General features: G+C 44.2%; 1 pseudogene across 1 annotated transcript; it reads right to left on the reverse strand.

The window, feature by feature from the left end:
- Window positions 1-13,791: 13,791 nt before the first annotated feature.
- On the reverse strand, window positions 13,792-15,175 carry LOC309552724 (annotated as a pseudogene). The gene has a single exon. The product of its transcript is annotated as an uncharacterized misc_RNA (transcript).
- Between the last annotated feature and the right edge of the window lie 4 nt (window positions 15,176-15,179).

Genomic DNA, 15,179 nt, shown 5'->3' on the forward strand with positions numbered 1-15,179 from the left:
ACTCTATCTCTCTCTCAACCCCCCATATCTCAGTCCCCTTCTCTCTTACATGCCTCCCTCTCTCAGTCCCCCTCTCTCTCTTACACCCCTCTCTCTCAGTCCCCCCTCTCTCTCATACACCCCTCTCTCTCAGTCCCCTCTCTCTCTCACAACCCCTGAGCAGTGCTGGGTGTCACTGCTGGCCCTGGAGGATTGGGATTGCAAAGTGCACAGGTGAGAAGGGAGGGGGTGCTGCACCTGCTGGGGATGGCGGGGACTCCTAGAGGGGCCATTACTGTAGCAAGCCATGCGTGATCTCCTCCGGGGATCAGACATAGGGTGGGGTGAGCGGAGTTCTGTCCTCTCCCCTCCTCTGGATGCAGTCGCATGACCTCTGGCACACTGCTCTTGCACCTTTTGCAGTTTGGGCACTCGGGCTCAAAAAGGTTCGCCATCACTGCACTATATATATATATATATATATATAGTATATTTATATACACATATATATATATATATATATATATATGTATATATATATATATATATATATATATATATATATATACTGTGTATACACACAGTCAGGACCATAAATATTGGGACATTGACACAATTCTAATCTTTTTGGCTCTATACACCACCACAATGGATTTGAAATGAAACAAACACGATGTGCTTTAACTGCAGACTTTCAGCTTTAATTTGAGGGTATTTACATCCAAATCAGGTGAAAGGTGTAGGAATTACAACAGTTTGTATATGTGCCTCCCACTTTTTAAGGGACCAAAAGTAATGGGACGATTGGGGGCAATTCAGCTGTTCCATGGCCAGGTGTGTGTTATTTCCTAATTATCCCATTTCCAAGGAGCAGATAAAAGGTCAAGAGTTAAATTCAAGTGTGCTATTTGCATTTAGAATCTGTTGCGTTCAACTCTCAATATGAGATCCAAAGAGCTGTCACTATCAGTGAAGTAAGCCATTATTAGGCTGAAAAAACAAAAAAAAAAACATCAGAGAGATAGCAAAAACATTAGGTGTGGCTAAATCAACTGTTTGGAGCATCCTTAAATAGAAAGAACGCACCGGTGAGCTCAGCAACACCAAAAGACTCAGAAAATAACTTTGGTGGATGACTGAAGAATTATTTCCCTGATGAAGAAAACACCCTTCACAACAGTTGGCCAGATCAAGAACACTCTCCAGGAGGTAGGTGTATGTGTGTCAAAGTCAACAATCAAGAGAAGACTTCACCAGAGTGAATACAGAGGGTTCACCACAAGATGTAAACCATTGGTGAGCCTCAAAAACAGGAAGGTCAGATTAGAGTTTGCCAAACAACATCTAGAAAAGCCTTCACAGTTCTGGAACAACATCCTATGGGCAGATGAGACCAATATCAACTTGTACCAGAGTGATGGGAAGAGAGGAGTATGGAGAGGGAAAGGATCTGCTCATGATCCAAAGCATACCACCTTATCAGTGAAGCATGGTATATGTCATGGCGTGGGCATGTATGGCTGCCAATGGAACTGGTTCTCTTGTATTTATTGGTGATGTGACTGCTGACAAAAGCAGCAGGATGAATTCTGAAGTGTTTGCAAAATTATCTGCTCATATTCAGCCAAATGCTTCAGAATTCATTGGACGGCGCTTCACAGTGCAGATGACCCGAAGCATACTGCGAAAGCAAACAAAGAGTTTTTTAAGGGAAAGAAGTGGAATGTTTTTCACATTTTATTTATGCATGTGAGCGCCATCTTTACATTTTTTATTTTGTAAAATGATGTGTAGTTTTAATTTCCTAAACATTTACTAAAGTGTCTGCTGCGTTTGGTGAATTGTGGGCTCTTAATATTAATAATTTAATAAAATGACACGTGTCTTTTATTTACAAGCACACAAGAGGAAAAGCCTTGCATAGTAGGATTGAACATATTATGGAGCTTGTCGCTTTTAAATGCAACTGTTTGCAACATAGAAGCAATGTTATAGCATGGCTAGAATATCTGCAAACACATCAAGAATCAAGTCTGAATACAAGGATGTACAGTAAAATGGTACAGAGCCCAAAATTCAAGTTGAAAATGTATCCTTGTGACTATGTACAACTGATAGGGTGGATGTTTATAATTTGTAATGAATGTTGCTTTTGGATCAAAACAGAAGTGTGTGTAACTCTGCATATCGAAGAATACTAAGCTGTACGTTTCGGACTGACCGCAAAAGCTGTAGAATAAAAATGTTTATTTTCCCTATCTGAGCTCTGACTATTAATTTAACAGTCTTTTACTGTTTTATATTTATGTTTGTCTTATATTAGTTAATTGTTGTCCAGACAAAAACTTGTTTTCATTGTTTCAGAGTCTATTCAGACTAGTGTGTTGCAGTAGCTTGTGGTAAATTTGCATTTTACAGTAAATTACACAATGCACATAGGCGTGAGCACAGGATGTGCCAGGTGTGCCTGGGCACACCCTAATACAGGGAGCATGAAAGCATGCTTCTCCTCCTGCAACAGGAGGTAAAGATAGGGGATCAGTACCAGTAAATGCCGCTTCCCTATCCCTGTTCCTCTTTTTTCTGCTCCCCGGCCCCCCTGTGTGCTCCCCTGGCCCCCTGTCCACTCATAGTGCTGCTGGCTTTCCCTCCTTTCCTCTCCTCTCCTCTCCTCTCCTGCCAGCTGCTGTAGGGGATCTATTCAGGATGGAGAGTGGGGGAAGGACCAGTAAATATGTAATTTACCAGCCGCTTCCTTTTCTGAATAAACACAGTGAGTGATCAGTACCTATCACTCACTGTGTTCAATTGTATTCAATCATAACTTAAGCATAGCAAACTGTTTATTATGCTTCAATTTGTGAATGAACAGGAACTTCCATTTCCCATTCATTCACTGTGCAGTGCAGCTGAGACGTTGGGGGTCTTTTTAGACCCCTTATATTTCACCAAAGCCCCCAACAGGGCTCATAAAAAAATTGTAAAAAAAAACAAAAATTGTAAAAAAAACAAAATAAAGTAATAAAATAAAAAACTACTGACAGTGTCCACTGTCCTACTGACACCAACCTCTGCCCTACTGACATGTCCCCTGCTCTAATTACACCATCCACTGCTTTACTGACACAGTCCACTTCACAGACACCATCAACTGCCTTACTGAAAATGTCAATGTTTTAATACATTTTAAAAAGTTAGTTTACATTTATTCATAGAAATTTTTTTTTTTTTTTGTACATATACACTACTCAAAGAAATGAAAAGAACACTTTGAAAACAAATCTATACTGATATGGATTGGGTAATGTGTTAGGAAGGAAAGGATGCCACATCATTTGATGGAAACGAAAATCATCAACCTACAGAGGGCTGAATTCAAAGACACCCTCAAAATCAAAGGGAAAAAATGTTGCAGCAGACTATTTCATTTTGCTGAAATCTCATTGCAGCAACCCAAAATGGTCCTCAGTAGTTTGTATGGCCCCCACGTGCTTGTATGCATGCCTGACAACGTCAGGGCATGCTCCTAATGAGACGATGGATAGTGTTAAGAGGTATTTCCTCCCAGATCTGGACCAGGGCATCACTGAGCTCCTGAACAGACTGAGGTGCAACCTGGCGGCGTCAGATGGACCGAAACATAATGTCCCATATTGGAATTAGGTCAGGTGAGCGTGGGGGCCATTAAATGGTATCAATTCCTTCATCCTCCAGGAACTGGCTGCATATTCTCGCCACGAGACCGGCATTGTCATGCACAAGGAGGAAAACAGGATCCACTGCACCTGCATAGGGTCTGACAACTTCATTCCTATACCTAATGGCAGCCAAGATGCCATTGTCTAGCCTGTAGAGGTCTGTGAGTCCCTACAGGAAAATGTCTCCCCAGACCACCACCAAGCTGGTCATGCTGAACTATGTAACAGGCAGCATAACATTCTCCTTGGCTTCTCCAGACCCTTTCACATCTGTCACATGTGCTAAGGGTGAACCTGCTCTCATCTGTGAAAAGCACAGGGCGCCAGTGGCGAACCTGCCAATTCTGGTGTTCAGTGGAAAATGCCAATTGAGCTCTATGGTGCTGGGCAGTGAGCACAGGGCCCGCTAGAGGACATCGGGCCCTCAGTCAACCTTCATGAAGTCTGTTTCTGATTGTTTCACCAGAGACATTCACACCAGTGACCTACTGGAGGTCATTTTGTAGGGCTCTGGCAGTGCTCATCCTGTTCCTCCTTGCACAAAGAAGCAGATACCAGTCCTGCTAATGGGTTAAGGACCTTCTATTGCCCTGTCCAGCTCCTGGAATCTCCTCCATGCTCTGGGAGACACAGCAAACCTTCTGGAAATTGCACGTATTGATGTGCCATCCTGGAGGAGTTGGACTGCCTGTGCAACCTTTATAGGGTCCAGGTATCACCTCAGTAGTGACACGGACCCTAGCCAAATGCAAAACTAGCGAAACAAAGTCAGAAAAGATTAGTAGGGAAAAATGTCAAACTCATCGGTGTATTTTTTCACAAACAGATTAGATATATGCTCAGTCAACTAATCAGTTTTTATTCATAGATTATCTCTAAAAAGCTCCTGAAGAGTGGATGCGATTTCCATGAAACGCGTAGAGCTATGTACTGTTTATACTGATCAGGACACGAACCATGGAATATGTATGGGAATAAGGATGATCTATCGGTTACACAGAACCTGTACACTCTCATATGGTTTTTTTGACTTGTATTTTAACCATGCATCTTTAAACTGATATATATATATGTGCCTTAGTATGATATAGTTTTTATCTGCCTATATATAATTATTTAAGTATGATTTAGATGTATGCATGTTTTGATATATGTATTTTTTATTTCTTGATTCATGCTCGTGTCCTTATTGGTCATCCTTTTTTATTGTTGATTACTTGGTCTCATTTTTGTGACATATGCTGCATATTTGCATCTCATCATGTAGCAATAAATATATTCTTTGTATCATCTGGCTTTTGGTTGGATTTTTTCAAACAGCATTGACCTCATGCAAAGTCCCATAACCTTCCCCCTTTTTCTTGCAAATAGCTTCAGGGATGGAGGTCTCTGCTGTGATGCTGCGGATCAATCCCATATTTTGCATACAATTTTTGGGTGGCAGACACCCGTCCCCCTCTGATCCGCTTGCATCAACCTATTGATTAATACACCGATTTCCCTTTTTCATTTTTTATTATCAATTTTTTACATTCGTTTTTTTCTCCCCTCCCCCCTTTTTTTTTTTTTTTTTTCTTCTACAATATTGTGTTCGTGCCATCGCCCCCTATTAGGAAGGATGTGCCAAGTGTGGGCTTCCGGTTCCGGGGCTGCGATGCTCGATCTGCTGCTCAACCCCCTGCTTCACTTGCATGGGCAAGGGGGTGGGGCTTGTCACGTTTAGCATCGGCGTCATACCATTCCACCCAATCCATGGTCCGTCTATATGGATCATTGGATGTGTTGGTGTTTTTTCCATCTGAGCCGTTGGGGGGAGTCTCTGGAGTGAACGGTTTCTGGCAAATACCGGATACCAGGTTCACTCTGTTCCACCTCTTCCTTCGGCGTCTGTATGGCGCTGGCGGTGATCCGCCCCGGTCCTCCAGGATATAAATTGATTCACACCCTCACTCTATCCTCGTTATGTCTTTTCCTCACATGACATGCTTTGTGGTTAGCACTTCCTGTGCCTGTTTTTTTTTTTTTTTTTTCTTTTCACAACACAATCGGTAAGATTCTCTTTACATGCACCATATGTTTGTACTCTCTAATGGCTGCACGTTTGGTTTAAGACGTGTGTCTCTCCTCTCTTTTGGTCGTTGGTTACCCCCCCTACCTTTGGTATCCTCACATTTCATTCAATATTTTCACGGTTGTTCGTTTTTCTTTTCTTTTGTTGGCTCCTCTATCTTGCATCCTATCACCAGATTCGGTTCACATGTGGCCCTGGGGGTTTTTTACAACTCCCCCCCCCCCCCCCCCCACTGGTCTTTTTCATGTATCTTCAATATTTTTGATCTAGTCGTTTCAAGATTATACACATCTAATATACGTTCAATATATTTAGATATATGGTTTATATATATAATATTTTTTCTTGCACAGCACATATGGTCATATATTTTGCTGATACTTTTGACCAAATATTCATCGTCTCCTTTGGGATTGCTTACCCCTTCCTTGTTATCTCCTGTTGGACCGTCTGGGCGTTTACCCGCCTCAGCCCCGGATCAGGCATACACCCACACCGTGCATCCTAGTAATGGATTACCACTCAAGCTATATTATCAAATCCCAGACTCTTTTGAGTAAAGACCTGGTTGTTGCTTGCCAATCTTGTAAGGAAAATAATTTTCTACCTATCCATATGTAAGTACTAGACCTCTAGACTTTTTGATTTAATTTTCAAACTCATCGGTGTATTTTTTCACAAACAGATTAGATATATGCTCAGTCAACTAATCAGTTTTTATTCATAGATTATCTCTAAAAAGCTCCTGAAGAGTGGATGCGATTTCCATGAAACGCGTAGAGCTATGTACTGTTTATACTGATCAGGACACGAACCATGGAATATGTATGGGAATAAGGATGATCTATCGGTTACACAGAACCTGTACACTCTCATATGGTTTTTTTGACTTGTATTTTAACCATGCATCTTTAAACTGATATATATATATGTGCCTTAGTATGATATAGTTTTTATCTGCCTATATATAATTATTTAAGTATGATTTAGATGTATGCATGTTTTGATATATGTATTTTTTATTTCTTGATTCATGCTCGTGTCCTTATTGGTCATCCTTTTTTATTGTTGATTACTTGGTCTCATTTTTGTGACATATGCTGCATATTTGCATCTCATCATGTAGCAATAAATATATTCTTTGTATCATCTGGCTTTTGGTTGGATTTTTTCAAACAGCATTGACCTCATGCAAAGTCCCATAACCTTCCCCCTTTTTCTTGCAAAGAAAAATGTCAGTGGCCTACACCTGTAAAACCATTACTGTTTTGAAGGTCGTCTCATTGTTGCTCGTCTAGTGCACCTTTTGTTAATTTCATTAACAGCTAAGCAGCTGAAACTGATTAACAACCCCCTCTGCTACTTACCTGACCAGATCAATATCCCAGGAGTGGATTACAATTACTGACTACCTTGGGGATTACAGCTCACCATCACCTATATTTGGATTACAATTACTTTTCTTGGATTAATTGAGGATTCCTTGCCGGTGAAGACTAATGAGTCCTCACTCTCCAGGAGACTCTTGCAATCTAGTATAAAGGGGGCCCCTGTTAGTACACAGAGTGCACTCTGATATCTAGTTAGTATTAATATACTGTTTATTCTACATTTATTCACTAAGTGTGGTGAACCCTAATTTGCGGTCACTCTCTATTTACTAAGAAAACTTAGTATGTTTATATTGTTGCTGAACACAATCCTCTAGCATATATATGTATTTATTTACATATATATGTGTGGCTTGTGTTACAGATCCTGAGTGCTGAACTCTACTCACTTCTTTGGTTGGGGACTCAGGATCTATATTGCTGTTGGCATTCTTGCATTATCACTGATTGTGTTTGTAAACTCTTTAACTTCAAATCTAAAAGCAGTAAATTTGATTTTTCACTGCAATCCTTGTGGTCTTAATCATTCAACATGACAGAACCAATAGTGTCAGTAGGGTCGGAGCATACTCAGGGTGATCTAAGTGAAGAGGATATACCTGCATTAAGCCACTCCCCTGGGAGCAGGGCTACATTTTGGGGCTCGTCCGGGATATCCAGTGCCACTTCTGCCATGACTGCCCCCCCCCCCCCCAGAGGACCAGTAGCGGGAGAAGCAATGAACCCTGCTCTTGCCCGGTCCTGGGCACTGTCTCAAGGGGCCAGTTTGGACAAAAGTGTGGTCCTGGAAGTTGCAGGGAATGAACATACGGAGACCAAAATCAGATGGTGGGTGCGGGCCCTAACACCGGGACAATCTGCCTATATCCTGGATGTTCGGGCTTACTACGCCTTAGACATTGTGCAAGTGTTGGTGGAATGGAAGGGAGAAGTGCTGGATATATTCCAAACAAATAGGGTGATGCTGGATGAGAATGTCCTGGCTAGAGTTTTCTCTTCCTTGAAGAAGAAGGAGGATCATGAAGGGAAATCACCCTCCCCTCCAGGAAGTCCCCGCCCAGGGCCCAGCTCCATGAGCAAGGATGGAGACAAAGCCACCATACCTCCTATACCTCCTGCGTCTTTCTACACGGACATGAGTCGGTTGGTGGACAGCCTGGTTCTGAATGGGGCAAGTGGAGCTGACCAAAATTCTTGCAAGCTGTGTTTTTTTTCTGGGCAGTCATCCACCCCCACCGGCGAAGTGGACTTTGAGAGTTGGATGACTCAGACCACCCAGGCTGTGAATGAGTGGAGTGTGGCAGAATCTGTGAAGAGACAGAGGTTAAGTGAGAGCTTGAGGGGCCCCGCAGCAGAAGTGATCCGAAATCTATGGATGGGGAACAAAAACTGCACAGCTGATGATTATTTAAAAGCCCTCTTTGATGTGTTCGGGCGGGTGGAGAAAACCACTGATCTGCTCTATAAGTTCAATCATACAGAAAGGAGAAAAGCTATCGGAGTACATCGCCTGAGTAGATAAGATGCTACATCAAATCCTCCTGCGGAAAGGTGTTGACCCTAAAGACTCCAAAATAAAATTGTGGTGCTTGGCACCTTGCTCCTGCGCTCAGAACCTGGTTCTCAAACAACCTCTGTCACGGGACTCTCACTTGGCATCCCCAAATGGCTAGACCGTGCTGCCCTCTACCACCGGGGTGGTCGACTTGACACTGTAAACATAAACACAAAAAAGAGGGCGCACCAGCCTAGCGCATTATCCTCAGTAGGCTTTTATTAATAAATTGTTAAAAAATGTCTACTCACAAACAAGTGACGTAAACCAGCATATCAAATCCGACTGACAACGTCCATAATGTTGGAGTCCACTGTCTAAGTCAAGGAAATCACTAACGCGTTTCGAGGCGGTACCTCTTCCTCAGAGCTAGAATGACGTTCAGCTCCCAGGAATCATTGCAAAAGCCAGGAAGTGACGAATCGCCGTGGCCGCCGAGGGGAGGAAGAAGGAAGTAAGGTGAGTATATTTTCTCTAAAAGGTAAGTGAAAAAAAAAAAGAGAATTGCGATTATCCATTTGTTTTTCAGGTGACCGGGAGCGAGAAGATGGAGGTAAGTATAAATTTCGGGTGGAACTCCGCTTTAACAAGAAGGCGGAAAACTTCAGGGGACCTCAGTGAAGGAGCCAATTGAGAGTCCCGCTAAAAGCCTGAGCTCCTGCAGTCATGAGGGTATCCACAGTCACCATGGGATGGGGTGCGCCCCCCCATCTTTCCCCAATACCTCTATATCTTTGTGGGAATCCCCTGAATCTGGTAGAGAGACACAGGGGGTTGATACCTCCACACCTCCACTCCTTTTCAACAGAGAGAATTCAAAACCCCAAAAACGAAGTTGGTCAAGGTGCAAACCATCAAACTTTCTGAATGCTGCAAGCCCCGGAGGGCGAACAATTTTAATAACAAGGTCTCCCGGAAATTGTTCCAGCCCACCAAAAAAGTTGTACCCAAGAAATTATTGGGGCCGTCCCCGGTGGTACCATTTATACTAAGGCCTTGTTAGATATGGGTGCTCAAGTGACATTGCTCTATAAAGACTTCTACCAGAAGCATCTGAGACACATCCCTTTGTGCAAGCTGGAAGAACTAGAGATCTGGGGTTTAGGGACCCAAAAATTCCCCCATGACGGGTACATCCCCGTGAAGATATTGTTTCAACCAGCAAAAGGGGCAAAGATGGAAGTGTTTAATACTCTGCCTGTAGTGTGCCCTCGACCTCCAGGTGCTGAACAGAATTCCTTGATAATTGATACAAACACGGATTTGGTTTGACAGATGCTTATCCCTCTAGCAGTCCAAGGATCTACAGAAGAAGAGGTGCATCCCAAGTTAAGAACAGCTTTCCAGCGAGTGCTGCAGGAGCAGAAGACCCTGATTGAAGAAGTGGGGAAGCTCTGACGGTTGGACACGAAAGAGCAGGTGTTACAACCTAGAGAAAGAACCTGCATGAAGGCTGTGGTGAAGCTGACATGGGACCAGCCGGGGCCCTTTGTGATTGTGGAAGGGGATCTGTTGGCAGAGGACAGCGGGATTGAACTGGTGCTGGAAGTGATTCCGACCAGGGTTCTACAGAAGAATGGTGGGAAGATTCCTGTAAGTGTCCGGAATGTTACAACCCAGCCAGTATGCCTATAGCCTGGAATGGTGTTGGGACATGTGAGTGCTGCCTCTCCACTTACCCCTTCTGAGTTGAAGGAAGAGAAGAATAAAGAAGAGGGGCCAGAAGGTACTTCTCCTGCCCGCCCAGCTGTCCCTTTTTAAGTGGGGGGAGCGGGTGAAGACACAGCTGTCTCGATGGGAGAAACTATTTTCAAAAAATGATTATGATGTGGGCTGTGCTAAGAGTGCCCAACATCGAATCCGCCTCAGTGAAGACAAACCCTTCCAGGGCTCGGAGGATATCTCTGAGTGACCTGGAAGACCTTTGTGAGCAATTGGCTGAGCTGAAGAAGTCAAGTGTCATACGGAAGTCCCGTAGTTCTTATGCTTCACCCATAGTGGTGGTCCGCAAAAAGAATAGGACCATCTGTTCTGTCCCCACATGAAGGCGATTGAAGGTATTACTGATAATAGCTGTGTGACTTCCTACCTTCGTATCCAAGCAGTGGGGCAGACCGGACTGGCAGATGCTCAGGTTAGATGAATCCAGACTTAGGCATGAGGATGAAATCAAACGTGGGATTTATTCAATCCAGATACAGCAATAGACGGTAATACAATACTGTCCTGTAGTAGTGGTATCAATACTGTCCTGTTGGTGTCTATCCTGAGGCTAACTGCCGGTCAAAAACTGATGCCTTTTCACAAGTCCAAAAATGTGGAGAGTTTCCAGTCACACAGCCTTAATGAAGATGGCTGCTGCGTGTGACAAGACACACTGTGTGAAAAAACCATGCCCATTATACAATAAACTTTACTTAACCAGAACAAGGCGTGCGGCATGCAAATCTGGCCAGCAGATGGCAGCAGTACGACAATGCATAGAAACAACATTGGGAAAGTAAGATGATAATGCAATGTACAAATAACTGAGGAGAACAGCACACTCCCCGTCTGAAATTTCCTTTGGAGATTTCACTATGACGAATGTCCAAGAAATATGATACAACCTGCAACAAAGAACATGTTAAAATGCAATAAACATAACAGTCGGGTTCCCTGACTCGTAATAGAGTAGATCATGAAGTTCAAGTTCAGTCCTTTTCATCCTTCAGGAACATTCTCGATGGGTAATACTAAAATGAGTTTGTTAATTGGCCTTGCAAACGTTTTAAGCTCACCTTTCCTGAAGATCTTCAACTCCACCTTTCGAACCTTGCCATCCTTGCTAGGAAAAACCTTTGTAATTAGTCCCATAGGCCAGGCAATCCTTTCAGTTTGTTGCTCCTTCATCAATACGAGGTCTCCTTCTTTCAAGTTTGGTTTTTGATGTTGCCATTGTTCGGGTTTGGATGACCTCCTGATTCTCTCAATGCGGTTACTGACATACACATAAAATCGTTTTGTCTGATTGTAAATGTAACCTAAAACGACCTATGTCGACATCCAATTCTTGTTGTATGAAGTCTGCAATTTCCACTGCCAACACAGTCCCACAGAGTTCAAGTCTGGGAATAGTGTGATCAGGCTTGGGGGCTAACTTAGCCTTACCAAAAACGAATCCAATGTGACTTTGAATGTTGGCGTCTGTCACCTTCAGATAGGCAACCGCTGCTATGGCCTCCGTGGAGGCGTCCGAGAATACGTGGAGTTCCTATCTTTACGCTAGAAGTGAGTGAGGTTTTAATATAACATCTTGGGATGCGGATCTCATCCAAAGCGCACAAAGATTGGTTCCAGGCTTCCCATTTTTGCTCTTTATCAGAAGGAAGAGGGGTATCCCAATCCTTGATGGTTTCAGAAAGCTGTCTCAGTAAGGATTTACCCTGTATAGTGATGGGTGCTACAAATCCCAGCACCACTGATAGGACGCCACATTTCGTGAACGGCTTGTCTGCACAGCTTATTTGAAACCCAAAGGAGTCAGCTGAGAGATCCCATCGGGGGCCTAAGCTCCTTTGGACAGGTGGACTATCTAGTCCCAGGTTGATGTCCTTGAATCCAGGTGCATGATCACCTGACTTGAAGGCCCTCATTACGGCCAGGGTGTTTGAAGCAATTTTTTGTAGTCTAAGTTTAGCTTGGTACAGCATGCTTTGAGTTCTTTTAAGCAGATCGATAGCCGCTTCCTCAGTTGGTAGTGATTTGAGTCCATCGTCTACGTAAAAGTCCTTTTCTACAAAGTCTCTGGCATCTGTACCGTACTCTGATTCTCCCTCTAGCGCAGTTCTCCGAAGGCCGTACGTCGCTACGGCAGGTGAAGGGCTATTTCCAAATACGTGTACCCTCATTCGGTACTCCACCACCTGTGCGTTGGTGTCGTTGTTGTTGTACCACAGAAACCTGAGGAAATCCCGGTGGTCCTCTCTGACTACAAAAAAGTGGAACATCTGTTCGATGTCAGCGGTGATGGCGACAAGCTCTTTCCTGAACCTCATCAGCACTCCCACTAGGTTATTCGTCAGATTGGGACCTGTAAGAAGGACATCATTAAGGGATACACCTTGATGTTTGGCGCTTGAATCAAAAACAACCCTAATTTGATTAGGTTTCCGTGGGATGGAGCTGGTTCTGCGTGGTTGTTACGAAATATTTTGTCCATAAAGGCGACAATGTGTTCTCTCGTCTCAGGCTTGCTGTTCATGGTACGCTGAAGAGATTTAAATCTGAATAGCGCTTGCTCCCGATTGTCCGGGAGCCTTACCCTGGTGGTTCGGAAGGGTAATGGAGAAACTCAGTGATCGGTTTCGTCTTTAAAGAACTCACTGTCCATTTTCTTGATGAACTCTTTGTCCTGAACTCTTTGTCCTCTACTGATAAGGCTACTTTATCGTCATCCTTGGTTGTGTGAAAGACTGATCTCCCCAAATTGTCAGCAAAGAGGGGAGAAATTATGTCAGGTGGTTGTATGAGGTCTGGAGACTTCTCCTTCACTTCATAGTGATGAGGACACGGCTTAATGCAAGTTGTGCGTCCATCAGCACGCACGTACGTTTTAAAGGAGTCAATTCTTGGTTGATCCAAGCATACATTTCCTATGACTACCCATCCCAAGTCCAACCTCTGGGCATATGGTGCGTAGTCAGGACCATTACATTGTTGACGCACCTTGTGCACCCTTAGATTGTCTCTGCCAAGCAGGACTAGAATCTCGGCATTGTTGTCCATAGGTGGAATAACGTTGGCTAGGTGCCTTAGGTGGGGCTGGTGAAATGCAGCTTCTGGGGTAGGAATCTCATCCCTATGGTTGGGTATTTGATCGCATTCAATCAGCGTTGGTAGGGATATTTCTGTATTCCCACTGATGGGAGAAGCAATGAATCCTTGCGCTCTCCTGCCGCTAGTCTCTATGCGGCCTGAGCAGGTGTTTAAGATGTAGGGTTCTGATGGTCCCTTTATCCCAAAGGCTTCGAAGAATTTAGGACCGGTTGCTTTGGTCGTCGATGATGGCATACTTTTTTACTGCCTTTTCTGGTAGTCCCTCTGGATAGACCTTGATTAGGCATATGCAGGCACAACATTTTTCACTCCGGCCCTCACCACATACTTCCAAACATGAGCAGGAAACAGCGGCGGCTGTGTTAGCGTGGTTCTGGGGCTCCCCGCCATGACTTGGAGCAGGACTGGTGGTGACAGCAGCTGGTGAGTCTCTGGGGAGTGGAACTGGGTGCATAGCTGAGGCATGTCTTTCACTATGACACTCCTCACACTTGATGATGGATTTACAGTCCTTAGCCATGTGCTCAATGAAGCGCAGCATCTGAAACATACCCCAAGTTCACTGAGGACTTTCTTGCGCTTCTGTATGGTTTTGGATCTAAACCCTGTGCATTTGTTCAGTGAGTGTGGTTTTTTATGAATGGGACATTCACGATTGAAGAACTTGTCTCCTGATGAGGTATTGTACTGTTTACCCGTGGGTGCTGTAGAAGACGGTAGGTTAGTCTTTCTAACACTCACGCTGCTCTTAAAGTCTCTGTGTTTATGCATGACACTTTCATACCTTGATGATGGTGTCGCTGAAGCTGTAGTGTTGAACTCCAGGAAATCGAGGCTGGGGTAATTTCTCATCTGGGACTGTTCATCAATGAATCTGCAGAAATGAATAAATGGGGGAAAGGTGACGTCATGCACCCTTTTGTACCTTGAGACTGATGCTGCCCACTTTTCTTGCAGACTGTATTGTAGTTTCACGACAATTGGGTTCACTCCATGGGCTGTATCCAGGTAGCACAGCCCGGTCAGGCGAGGGTCTCTTTTGGCAAGCTCTAGTTCCATGAGTAGGTCGCTCAAATCCTGAAGCTTATGGACATCCTTAAGATTGATCTTTGGGATGTTCTGCAGTCTCTTGAATAGGGCTCTCTCTATTGCTTCTGCACTGCCGAAGGTACGTTCGAGTCTCTGCCAGGCGGCATCGAGACCTGCATCTGCTTGTCCCACATAGACAGTTCTGAGGCTCTTGATACGATTTGTGGAGCCTGGGGCCAGCCATTTGATCAAGAGGTCGAGCTGCTGCTCTGCTGTTAAGTTGAAGTTGGCAATGGCGGCCTTGAAGGTTGCCTTCCAAGCTCTGTAGCTCTCTGCACGGTCATCAAATTTTGAGAGACTTGTATTAATTAGCTCTCTGCTCACCATAAACCTGGCAAACTCAGACATATCTGATTTCTCACTGCTTGTTTCCACGACAACTTGTGATGCCGCCGGGCATGTAGGCTGCGCGGCGTGAAAGGGTGAGATGCTTCCGGGTAGAATGATGTTGCTGCAGGGTTGAGCTGCAATCTAGCCTCTGTAGATTGTGATGACTGCTGCTTGAGCTGTGGGGGTAGGCCAGGAAACGCCTGATAGCCTTTTTGCTGTAATAGCTGTCCTTGAGAAGGCACATCTGG

The sequence above is a fragment of the Pelophylax lessonae genome (assembly GCF_965119305.1).
Source record: "Pelophylax lessonae genome assembly, chromosome: 4".
Taxonomy (NCBI): domain Eukaryota; kingdom Metazoa; phylum Chordata; class Amphibia; order Anura; family Ranidae; genus Pelophylax; species Pelophylax lessonae.